Here is a 12,667-nt window from a genome sequence, read left to right as displayed (position 1 = left end):
TTGTCTATATTTTTAATATTTGCATAGGGTTTGTCGTTATTTTGGGCGGGGTGGGTGACGGAGTCGAGCTGTCTTGCAGCCCTCATGGTGTGGAGCTCAGTTCATCTCACTATTTTCGTATTTCTCATGAAGGGTTGTTCCTAATATTTCTATTTTAGCGAGGTCAAAAAGAGATCCAATTAGTGGCCTACTGATTTTGCTCGATTACTTTTATTTTTTTACACGATTTTTCTCTATCTGCAAAGACTAAACAGAGTATTGCGACTTTGTGCTTGTTTGTAAATAGAGAATGATCCAAAGAGAACCAATTCTAAAACAGTAAATGCTTGGATAACAATCAATCAAATGGAGAGACAAGCAGGCACGACGGATTACAACGGGGGCAAAGGCCTGCGTTAACTACCGTTCACTATCTGCAAAGAGAGAGTACTACTAAGAGAAAAGAGGGGAGGGGGGGGGGCAGCGTTCAAAGCACATCAGCGTGCATAAATACGAAAATGTTTTTATCTATCACGTACTTGACATTTTAAAGCTTTTCATATTTGCTATTAAAAAAACAATGAAATTCACAGAAAAAAACATAGGTTATAGTGGATATATAGTTAGGAATTTGCATTTACAAAACCTTGAAAATTCAATGAAAAAACCATTGGTTTTAGGCCATATATAGTTAGGGATTTGCATTTACAAAACCTTATTTTACTCGCATAAAACCATTGAAATTCCATATATAGTTATAAGCGCTAACTATATATCGCGCACCCGCAATCCACTGCTGATGATGTCACATATTACATCATTCATGACATGGTTAGTGACATCACTGATGACATCACTGATGACATCTCAAATGACATCACTGATGACATCACTGAAAACATCTCATTTGACATGACTGATAACATCACTGATGATATCATTCATGTGATAATACCATGAACCTCTTCAGACTCTAATATAACCTTAGATACAATCAGTGTAAACAGACAGTCACAGACTGTCACTCATCCATGGAGTTACTCACACACCTAGTCAGTTATGCCAAAAATCAATCACACCTCCATTTTCTCAACTATACAGTTATACACACCTTACTTATTCAAACATATACTAACACATATTTACTTTACTCTCTTATACAATCTCTGATACATGTTCACAATGATCCCTACAGCCACTCACACATTCACTGGCTCTTATGCACAGTTATTTATAGATGTCAACTCTCACATGTACTGTGTTTTACATATGTACTTAATTTGACATGTAGCACTGAGATATCCATTCACACACTAATACACTCATGCACAGTCAACCGCCCATACAGCTGTTTCCACATACACTTTTGAATCCATACATATAGTGAATCAACTACTCACACATCTATGTACAGTCACACACCTCCCAGCCACCCATACACACACACTCAGTTTCCCATACAAATACTTGGACAACCAATGAATAACCCATACAGTTACTCATATAGCTACTGATCAACACATGCAGCAGTTTACAGAACAACAGATATAATGATGCACAAATTAAAACAGTTTAGTCACTAACCCATGCACTCAGTGAGACACATTTAATCACTCACTCATACAGTCAGTCATGCACCTAGTAAATCCTTCATCCAGACACTTATACATCCACTCATTCTTCAATATGTAAAACATATTTTAACTTTACAGAAACATACAGTCACTGGATGTTGTAATCAGTGATGTCATCAGTGATATCATTTGAGATGTCATCAGTGATGTCATCAGTGATGTCACTAACCATGTCATGAATGATGTAATATGTGACATCATCAGCAGTGGATTGCGGGTGCGCGATATATAGTTAGCGCTTATAACTATATATGGAATTTCAATGGTTTTATGCGAGTAAAATAAGGTTTTGTAAATGCAAATCCCTAACTATATATGGCCTAAAACCAATGGTTTTTTCATTGAATATATATATATATATATATATATATATATTCACTGAAAAAACCATCGGTTATAGACCATATATAGTTAGGAATTAGCATTTACAAAACCTTGAAAATGCACTGAAAAAACCATAGGTTATAGACCATATATAGTTAGGAATTCGCATTTACAAAACCTTATTTTACTCACACAAAACCATTGAAATTCCATATATAGTTAGTTGCACTAACTATATATCGCGCACCCACAATCCACTGCTGATGATGTCACATATTACATCATTCATGACATGGTCAGTGACATCACTGATGACATCACTGATGACATCTCAAATGACATCACTGATGACATCACTGATGAGAACATCCAGTGACTGTATGTTTCTGTAAAGTTAAAATATGTCTTACATATTGAAGAATGAGTGGATGTATAAGTGTCTGGATGAAGGATTTAGTAGGTGCATGACTGACTGTATGAGTGAGTGATTAAATGTGTCTCACTGAGTGCATGGGTTAGTGACTAAACTGTCTTAATTTGTGCATCATTATGTCTGTTGTTCTGTAAACTGTTGCATGTGTTGATAAGTAGCTATATGAGTAACTATATGGGTTATTGATTGGTTGCCCAAGTATTTGTATGGGAGACTGAGTGTGTGTGTGGGTGGCTGGGAGGTGTATGACTCTGTGCATAGATGTGTGAGCAGTTGATTCACTAGATGTATGGTTTCAAAATTGCATGTGGAAACAGCTGTATGGGCGGTTGACTGTGTGCATGAGTGTATTGGTGAGTGAATGGATATCTCAGTGCTACATGTCAAAGTAAGTACATATGTAAAACACAGTACATGTGAGAGTTGACATATATAAATAACTGTGCATAAGAGCCAGTAATTGTGTGAGTGGCTGTATGGATCATTGTGAACTTGTATCAGGGATTGTATAAGAGAGTAAATATGTGTTAGTATATGTTTGAATAAGTAAAGTTTGTATAACTGTATAGTTGAGGAAATGGAGGTGTGATTGATTCTTTGCATGACTGACTAGGTGTGTGAGTAACTCCATGGATGAGTGACAGTCTGTGAGTGTCTGTTTACACTGATTGTATCTAAGGTTATATTAGAGTCTGAAGAGGTTCGTCGTATTATCACATGAATGATATCATCAGTGATGTGATCAGTAATGTCAAATGAGATGTCATCAGTGATGTCATTTGAGATGTCATCAGTGATGTCATTTGAGATGTCATCAGTGATGTCATCAGTGATGTCACTGACCATGTCATGAATGATGTAATATGTGACATCATCAGCAGTGGATTGCGGGTGCGCGATATATAGTTAGTGCAACTAACTATATATGGAATTTCAATGGTTTTGTGTGAGTAAAATAAGGTTTTGTAAATGCGAATTCCTAACTATATATGGTCTATAACCTATGGTTTTTTCAGTGCATTTTCAAGGTTTTGTAAATGCTAATTCCTAACTATATATGGTCTATAACCGATGTTTTTTTCAGTGAATTTTCAAGGTTTTGTAAATGCTAATTCCTAACTATATATGGACTATAGCCTATGGTTTTTTCAGTGAATATATATATATACATACATATATAAACATATATCATCTGTATATCTATATAAATACAAACATAAATGCATGCATACATATACTTATATGCATACAGATGCATGTTATTTACATGAAAGTTGAAAAAACACTAATAAAAGCAAAGCTAAAAAGCCACCTCATTACAAACAGAATGGCTTTAACTTAAACGAGGGCGAGATCTATTGCATTTTCAATGCTTGTTTACTTTGGTTCCATCAAGAAGGCATTCAGATGTGTCACACATTTGCCATAAATTCTGAATGTTAGCACTCTAGTTGCACATTAGATCACTGTAGTAAAGCTACTGCTCACCAGGGACGTCTGGTGCTGGTATTCAAAGTGCATGTTTCAGTCTGCATGTCAGAATTTTTTTAATGAAATAGAAGAGGATTTGAGAAGTCACTCAAAATGATCCCTAATTTTTCTTTCTGAAGCACTAATCATACTTTCTATGGCAAAATTAACCCCCTCATGTTGTTCATTTTTAAATTGAGTGTTTTCAGACTTACCACTTCATTCCAATCAAGATGGCTTCTGGTGTGCCATACTTTTGTCATAAGTAAGACTGTTGGCGCTCTAGTTGTTCTTTAGAATACTCTGGGACATTCTGTCATTGGGCTATACTTGGGGTACATCTGGGTGATATTTGGGCTACATTTAGGCTCTTTTGTCTCTGGTGGCCATCTTGGGAGACTGTATGTCAGAATTTTTTAATGAAATTGAAGAGGGTTTGAGAAGTCACTCAAAATGTGCCCTAATTTGTCTTTCTGCAGCACTAATCATAATTCATATGGCAAAATATACCCCCTCATTTTGTTCCTTTTTAAATAAAATGTTTTAAGAGTTACCACTTTATTCCAATCAAGATGGCTTCAGGTGTGCCATACCTTTGTAATAAGTAGGACTGTTAGCGCTCTAGTTGTTCTTTAGAACACTCTGGGACATTCTGTCATTGGGCTATACTTGGGCTACATCTGGGTGATATTTGGGCTACATTTGGGCTCTTTTGTCTCTGGTGGCCATTTTGGGAGACTGCATGTCAGAATTTTTTAATGAAATAGAAGAGGATTTGAAAAGTCACTCAAAATGTGCCCTAATTTTTCTTTCTGCAGCACTAATAATACCTTCTATTGCATAATATACCCCCTCATTTTGTTCCTTTTTAAATTAAATGTTTTAAGAGTTACCACTTTATTCCAATCAAGATGGCTTCAGGTGTGCCATACCTTTGTAATAAGTAGGACTGTTAGCGCTCTAGTTGTTCTTTAGAACACCCTGGGACATTCTGTCATTGGGCTATACTTGGGCTACATCTGGGTGATATTTGGGCTACATTTGGGCTCTTTTGTCTCAGGTGGCCATTTTGGGAGACTGCATGTCAGAATGTTTTAATGAAATAGAAAAGGATTTGAGAAGTCACTCAAAATGTGCCCTAATTTTTCATTCTGCAGCACTAATCATACTTTCTATGGCAAAATATACCCCCTCATGTTGTTTCTTTTTTAAATTAAATATTTTAAGAGTTACCACTTTATTCCAATCAAGATGGCTTCAGGTGTGCCATACCTTTGTAATAAGTAGGACTGTTAGCGCTCTAGTTGTTCTTTAGAACACCCTGGGACATTCTGTCATTGGGCTATACTTGGGCTACATCTGGGTGATATTTGGGCTACATTTGGGCTCTTTTGTCTCTGGTGGCCATTTTGGGAGACTGCATGTCAGAATGTTTTAATGAAATAGAAAAGGATTTGAGAAGTCACTCAAAATGTGCCCTAATTTTTCATTCTTCAGCACTAATCATACTTTCTATGGCAAAATATACCCCCTCATGTTGTTTCTTTTTAAATTAAATGTTTTAAGAGTTACCACTTTATTCCAATCAAGATGGCTTCAGGTGTGCCATACCTTTGTAATAAGTAGGACTGTTAGCGCTCTAGTTGTTCTTTAGAACACTCTAGGAGGCTGCAGTAGAACACAAAGGAATCAACTGACAGTCTCTGTCCTTGTTGGATGTACATGTTTTACTGAGAATGTCAGACTTCATTTTCACATGACTGAGAAAGATAATGTGAATTTACAGAAAATATGCTTTCAGTTTAGCTTATAGATCCCCTTCCAAACCACTGTGGGAAAATCATGAGATATTAGTTTTCTTTCAAACAATATTCATGATATCACAGCAGAAGGTTTTTTCACATGTAAAATCACCTTAGAACCCACCACAATTCCTAAAACGAGTATGGTACCATCAACAAATGATTTATAATGTAACTAAAGTCCTAAAACCCTCTATTAACTACAATGCTTTTTAATGAGGTGCTATCATGTATATTGGTCCCAAGATGGCTGCCAACACTTCTTGGATGAAGTGCTGACAGCCAATCAGATCAGATGTGTGGTTAGGCTCCGCCCAGATATATATCTTTTTTTGAACCTAAATTACTCAAAATCCACTGGAGCACATATATTGAGACCTAGCAAAGGCACATCGAGCTAACAGTCCCTACAATTTTGCCAAGTTTCGTGCAAATCCATTCAGCCGTTCGAGCTAAAAGTGAGGCAACCGCCCTATGGAAATTAACATGGTAAAAACGCGTTTTGGGACCCCCCTTTTTTCTCGGCCCCCCCTTAATGAAACCCCCCCAAATTGTCAGGTGCTGCTCAGAAACAAAATGTTCCATTTTCTTGAAAATTTCAGCCAATTCCGTCCACAAACGCCAAAGTTATTAGACATAGAATTTTCAAAAATCCCATAGAGAAAAAATCCTAACTATATATACCTACTGGCGACCGCCAGTAGGTAATATATATATATATATATATATATATATATATATATATATATATATATATATATATATATATATATATATATATATATATATATATATATATATATATATATATATATATATATATATATATATATATATATATTATTCACTTAAAAAAACATAGGTTTCAGGCCTTATATGGTTAGGAATTAGCATTTTAAAAACCTTGCAAATTCACTTAAAAAAACAAAGGTTTCAGGCCTTGTATAGTTAGGCATTAGCATTTAAAAACCATTGAAATTGCTCCTATATAGTTAGTTGTACTAACTATATTTCGGCACCCGCAATCCACTGCTGATGATGTCACATATTACATCATTCATGACATGGTCAGTGACATCACTGATGACATCACTGATGACATCTCAAATGACATCACTGATGACATCACTGTCCAAACCAGGACGTGTTGGCCACCATCTTGTTTTTTCAGGAGAAATGAGGCACAAGAGAGCACAAAACAAGAGTGAAAAACGCGAAAAGGGGGCAGGGTTGAGATCCCCTGACCCCCTAGCCCTTCTCAGGGGGTCCCAGAAGGACCACCAAGTTTTTTAAAATCCCACGATTTTTCCAATTATTTTTTTTTGCCCTTGGGGGTCCTTTTGGGACCCCTGAGAAGGGCTAGAGGGTTGGGAGGTCTCTACCCTGCCCCCTTTTCATGTTTTCCACTCTTGTTTTGGGCTCTCTTGTGCCTCAGATCTCCTTAAAAACAAGATGGTGGCCAACACTTCCTGGTTTGGACAGTTTGGAATGTTGACAGTCGACTGCCAGCCAATCAGAAACTTGCTCGCGCACGTAAGGGTACGCGCACGTACGCGTACCGTACGCGTACCGTACGCTTATTGTGCGCGTACGGTGAGCGCATATAGATATATAATTTTCTCAAATTCAATTTTCTCAACAACTACTGGAGGGATTTTCACCAAATATTGACATAGGGAAACATGTTTTGGGACCCCCCTTTCAGCCCCCGTTTGACGAATCGCCCTGAAACCTTCAGGGAAGGAGCGGAGCGGAGCTGGCCACAATTCTGGAAAATTGCACACAGATTCCTCAATCGGCACCAAAGTTATTCCCAATAGAATGTTGAGCGCATATAGATATATAATTTGCTCAAATTCCATTTTCTCAACAACTACTTGAGGGATTTTCACCAAATATGAAAAAGGCACTATTGCATACCTGTCCCTACCATTTTGCCAAGTTTGGTGTAATTCCGCTCAGCCATTCGGGCTGTAGCCGTGTCTAAAGGTCTCAATGGAAATTAACATTGGGAAAACACGTTTTGGGACCCCCCTTTTTTCTTGGCCCCCGCTTAATGAATCCCCCCGAATCTTTCAGGGAAGGATAGGAGCGGAGCAAAGCAATTTTAAGGAAAATTACACGCAGATTCCTCAATCGGCGCCAAAGTTATTCCCAATAGAATGTTGGGGATTTCCTATGGTAACTAGGTCCTAACTATATATTCCTACTGGCGACCGCCAGTAGGTATATATATATATATATATATATATATATATATATATATATATATATATATATATATATATATATATATATATATATATATATATATATATATATATATATATATTACCTACTGGCGGTCGCCAGTAGGTAGTTATAGTTAGGATAATTTTCAATGTTAAATCTCAACATTCTATTTTGAATAACTTTGGCGCCGGTTGACGAATCTGCCTGAAATTTTCAGGAAAATGGTCTCATGGCGGTCCGGTCCTTCCCTGAAAATTTGGGGGGGATTCGTCAAGCGGGGGCCGAGATAAAAGGGGGGTCCCAAAACGCGTTTTCCCCATGTTAATTTCCATAGGGCGGTCGATTTCACTTTTAGCCCGAACGGCTGAATGGATTTCCACCAAACTTGGCAAAATTGTAGGGACTGGTAGCCCGATGTGCCTTTGCTATGTCTCAAGATATGTGCTCCAGTGGATTTTGAGTAATTAAGGTTCAAAAAAATATATATATCTATAGCAGCGCTCCGGTAAGCGCACCGGTACGCGCACCGGGCGCGTCACGCGACTTGCGCGGAGAAAGCTGATTGGCTCTGGGGTGTCTGTAAACATTCTAAACAGTCCGGAGCGGCCGCCATCTTGTGTCTCGGTAGGATCGAGACACAAGAGGTGGCCAAAACAAAGGGGGAAATGACCATAAGGGGGCAGAGTAGACCCCCCTTGACCCCCTAGGTTTGATGTGGGGGCCATAAAAGGGCCCCACGGGGCAAAAAAAAAAAAAAAAAATTTTGATTTTCGCGGGGTGAGCGCCCGGTACGCGCACCGGTAAGCGTACCGGGGAGTGTACCATGGGGAAAAAGAATGACAGTTTTAAAAGTAGCTGATTAGAAAAAAAAATGTTTTTTTTATATATACACATACATATATATAAATGCATATGCACATATATATATGCATATATGTCTATATGTGTGCGTGTAGAGAGAGGTAGAGAGGTAGAGGTGTAGAGGTAGAGAGGTAGAGAGGTAGAGAGTAGAGAGTGAGTAATAGAGAGTAGAGAGTGAGTAGTAGAGAGTAGTAGAGAGCAGTAGAGAGAGTAGCAGAGTGAGTAGTAGAGAGTAGTAGAGTGAATAGTAGAGTGGTAGTAGAGAGTAGTAGAGAGTGAGTAGTAGAGACTGAGTAGTAGAGAGTAGTAGAGAGTAAGTAGTAGAGTGAGTAGTAGAGAGCAGTAGAGAGTGAGTAGTAGAGAGTGGGAGAGAGTAAGTAGTAGAGAGTAGTGGAGAATATTCCAAAGTTTGGCACAGCACCACTTTCACAATGAGTCCAATCAAATCATATCACTTAGAGTACTTATTGAAGCGCTGAATCTTGGTGTATATTCAAATGCTTTTATTTTCCTTAAGTTTATGTACCACAGCCAGCCGAAACGTTTCGTTCTGTACAACAGAACTTCTTCAGGGCGTTCTTATTTCCTTCAAGTTATGTCGGTATCCCGTTGTCATATAACTAGATATTTCTTCCAAATGTTAGACGAGACATAAGTATATTCTTATTAAAAGTGACTAGGTATCAATTTTACCCACACAATTCGGGCAGACTTGAGTAATTTATAGCATCCTCAAAGTCAGTCTTTCAAAAATTCCAAAGTATAGGACATGATAATCCAAATCCAAATGTTTCTCAAGAAAAGTCATTTACAATCGTTCGGAATATCGGTGTTTGGGCAGATATGATCCAGGGACCCCCAGTATGCAAGGGGAATTAGTCCCCCCTCTGCAAAGGCGCCAGTGGCCTGCATTGCAGAGAGGTGTAACAAGGGTGTGGCCTCATTACACTTCTCTGCAATGCAGCTCCCTCGCGCATACTGGAGGCTCCTGGTGGACTAGTTGACCCCAGGGACCCCCAGTATTCAAGGGGAATTAGTTCCCCCTCTGCAAACGCGGCAGTGGGCTGCGTTGCAGAGAGGTGTAACAAGGGGCATAGTCTCATTACACCTCTGCAATGCAGCCCCAGGCGCATACTGGAGGTTCCAGGTGGGCTAATAGGCCCCCAGGGGCCCCCAGTATGCAAGGGGAATTAGTTTCCCCTCTTCAAACATGCACGGGGGCTGCGTTGCAGAGAGGTGTAAAAAGGGTTGTGGCTTCATTACACCTCTCTGCAATGCAGTCCCCTGGCGCATACTGGAGATTCCTGGTGGGCTTTCAGGTCTTATATAGTTAGGAATTAGCATTAAAAAAACCTTTGAAATTCACTGAAAAAACCACAGGTTTCACACCAGTTATAGTTAGGAATTAGCATTTAAAAAACCTTTGAAATTCACTGAAAAAACCATAGGTTTCACACCAGTTATAGTTAGGAATTAGCATTTAAAAAACCTATTAAATTCACTGACAAAACCAGTTATAGTTAGCTGGAAATTTTACTGATATAAAACCAATGAAATTCCACGTTATAGTTAGTTGGACTCACTATAACTTGCGCGTGCAATGCACTGCTGATGACGTCACATATTACATCACTCATGACATGGTCAGTGACATCACTCATGACATCACTGATGACACCATCCTTGTGACATAGTGACAGACCTCCTTTCAGTGTAATGTAACCCTTGAAACACATATTCAAAAATAGAAACTGAAATTTAAAAAAAAATGGAGATACCCATATCAGTTACAACAAGCAATTCAGTAATTCCACCATCTATATGCACATCCAGTCATTCACCAACAGTTCTATATAGTCACTCATACATATACTCACTCATCATATGAAGTGATACACCTATACATCCTGTTACACACCGACAGTCATCCAAAAGTTACTCACACACATACTCACACGTGCAAATAAACTATTGAACATCCATTTATTTGAATATAGAGTTATACACACACTTCCACCTTACTTGTATTGAAAATTACACATATTTATTCTCTTAAACAATCACTTATAGAAACACATACTTATTTAAACAGGAACTCTTACAATCTCTTACTCTCACATATACTCACTTATATACATCAATATTCACATATACTAGATTAAAACATATGTAGTTACTGATAAAGACACTAGTGAGACAGTCATTCACTCACTAACAAACACATATAGACACTCATCCACCCATACAGTCCTGCACATATGCTGTCTTCAAAACACATACAAACAGAGAGTCAGTCACTCATGCATCTATGTGCTAAGTAATACCCCCACCAAACCATATAGACACTCATACTGATACTAAGAGAAACATCTAATAACCCATATACATACGCATGTAGCTACTTACCAACACATGTAGCCACTTATACACAAAGTGAAACAATAATATATATATTTAAATATTTAAACATTACTCACTAATATTTATTTTTCAGAAAGACACATATTCACTGGATGGTGTCATCAGTGATGTCATGAGTGATGTCACTGACCATGTCATGAGTGATGTAATATGTGACGTCATCAGCAGTGCATTGCACGCGCAAGTTATAGTGAGTCCAACTAACTATAACGTGGAATTTCATTGGTTTTATATCAGTAAAATTTCCAGCTAACTATAACTGGTTTTGTCAGTGAATTTAATAGGTTTTTTAAATGCTAATTCCTAACTATAACTGGTGTGAAACCTATGGTTTTTTCAGTGAATATATATATATATATATATATTCACTGAAAAAAACATAGGTTTCAGAGACCTTATAGTTAGAAATTAGCATTTAAAAAAAGCTTTGAAATTCACTGAAAAAAACATAGGTTTCAGGGGTGTTATAGTTAGCTGGACATTTCACTCGTACAAAACCATAGAAATTCCTCCGTTATAGTTAGTTCTGCTAACTATAACTCGCGCTATGCACTGCTGATGGTGCCACATATTACATTATTCATGACATGGTCAGTGACATTACTGATGACATCACTGATGACATCTCAAATGACATCACCGATGACATCACTGAGGACATCATCCAGTGAATGTGGTTTAGTTTGAAATTTTAATATGTATTATATATATATATATATACCAATCTGTATTGAAGATTGAGTGGATATTTAACTGTCTGGATGGAGGATTTAGTAGCTGTCTGACTGTCTGTTTAAGTGAGTAATCAAAAGTGTCTCAGTTAATACATGGATTAGTAACTAAACTATGTGAATGTGTGCATCACTGTCTCCGTTGTTCTATAACATGCTGCATCAGTTGGTCAATAACTACATGAGTGTGTATATTAGTTATTGATTAGCTGGGTTAGTGTTTTTATGGGACATTGGGTTTGTGTGTAGTTGGATGGGGTGTGTGTAACTCTATGCATAGATGTGTGAAGAGTGCATATGGAAACAGTTGTTTAGGTGACTGAGTATATTTATTTGTGTGTTGGTGAGCGAATGTATGTTTTATTTGCACATCTTCAACAAAGTAAAAAAATAAAAGGCACTGTATGTGGGAGTTGGTGTATTTAAAAAAGTATTTGTAAGAGTCAGTTATTGTGAGAGTAACTACATGAATGAGTGTATAAATGTAATGGTGATTTTTTAACATATTAACTATGAGTTACTATGTGTTTGAATAAATGAGGTGTGTATATTATTGTGTAAGTGAGTAAATGTAAGTGTGAATATTTTTTCATGATTGAGTAGGATGACTGCATAATAGACTAAGATGACTGCTGATGTGTCAATGTCTATATCTGTGTATAAGTGCATTTGATAGTGTTATATTAATTAGTGACTGCATGTATAAGTGATTCTGTTGTTGAATGGATAGTTGTGTATGTAGACGTAGGTATCAGTGAGTGGGTATGTAGTAACTGTTAT

This window comes from Lissotriton vulgaris, chromosome 10 (genome assembly GCF_964263255.1).
Source record: "Lissotriton vulgaris chromosome 10, aLisVul1.2, whole genome shotgun sequence".
In the NCBI taxonomy this organism is placed as follows: domain Eukaryota; kingdom Metazoa; phylum Chordata; class Amphibia; order Caudata; family Salamandridae; genus Lissotriton; species Lissotriton vulgaris.
Note: the sequence above shows the minus strand (reverse complement) of the source record.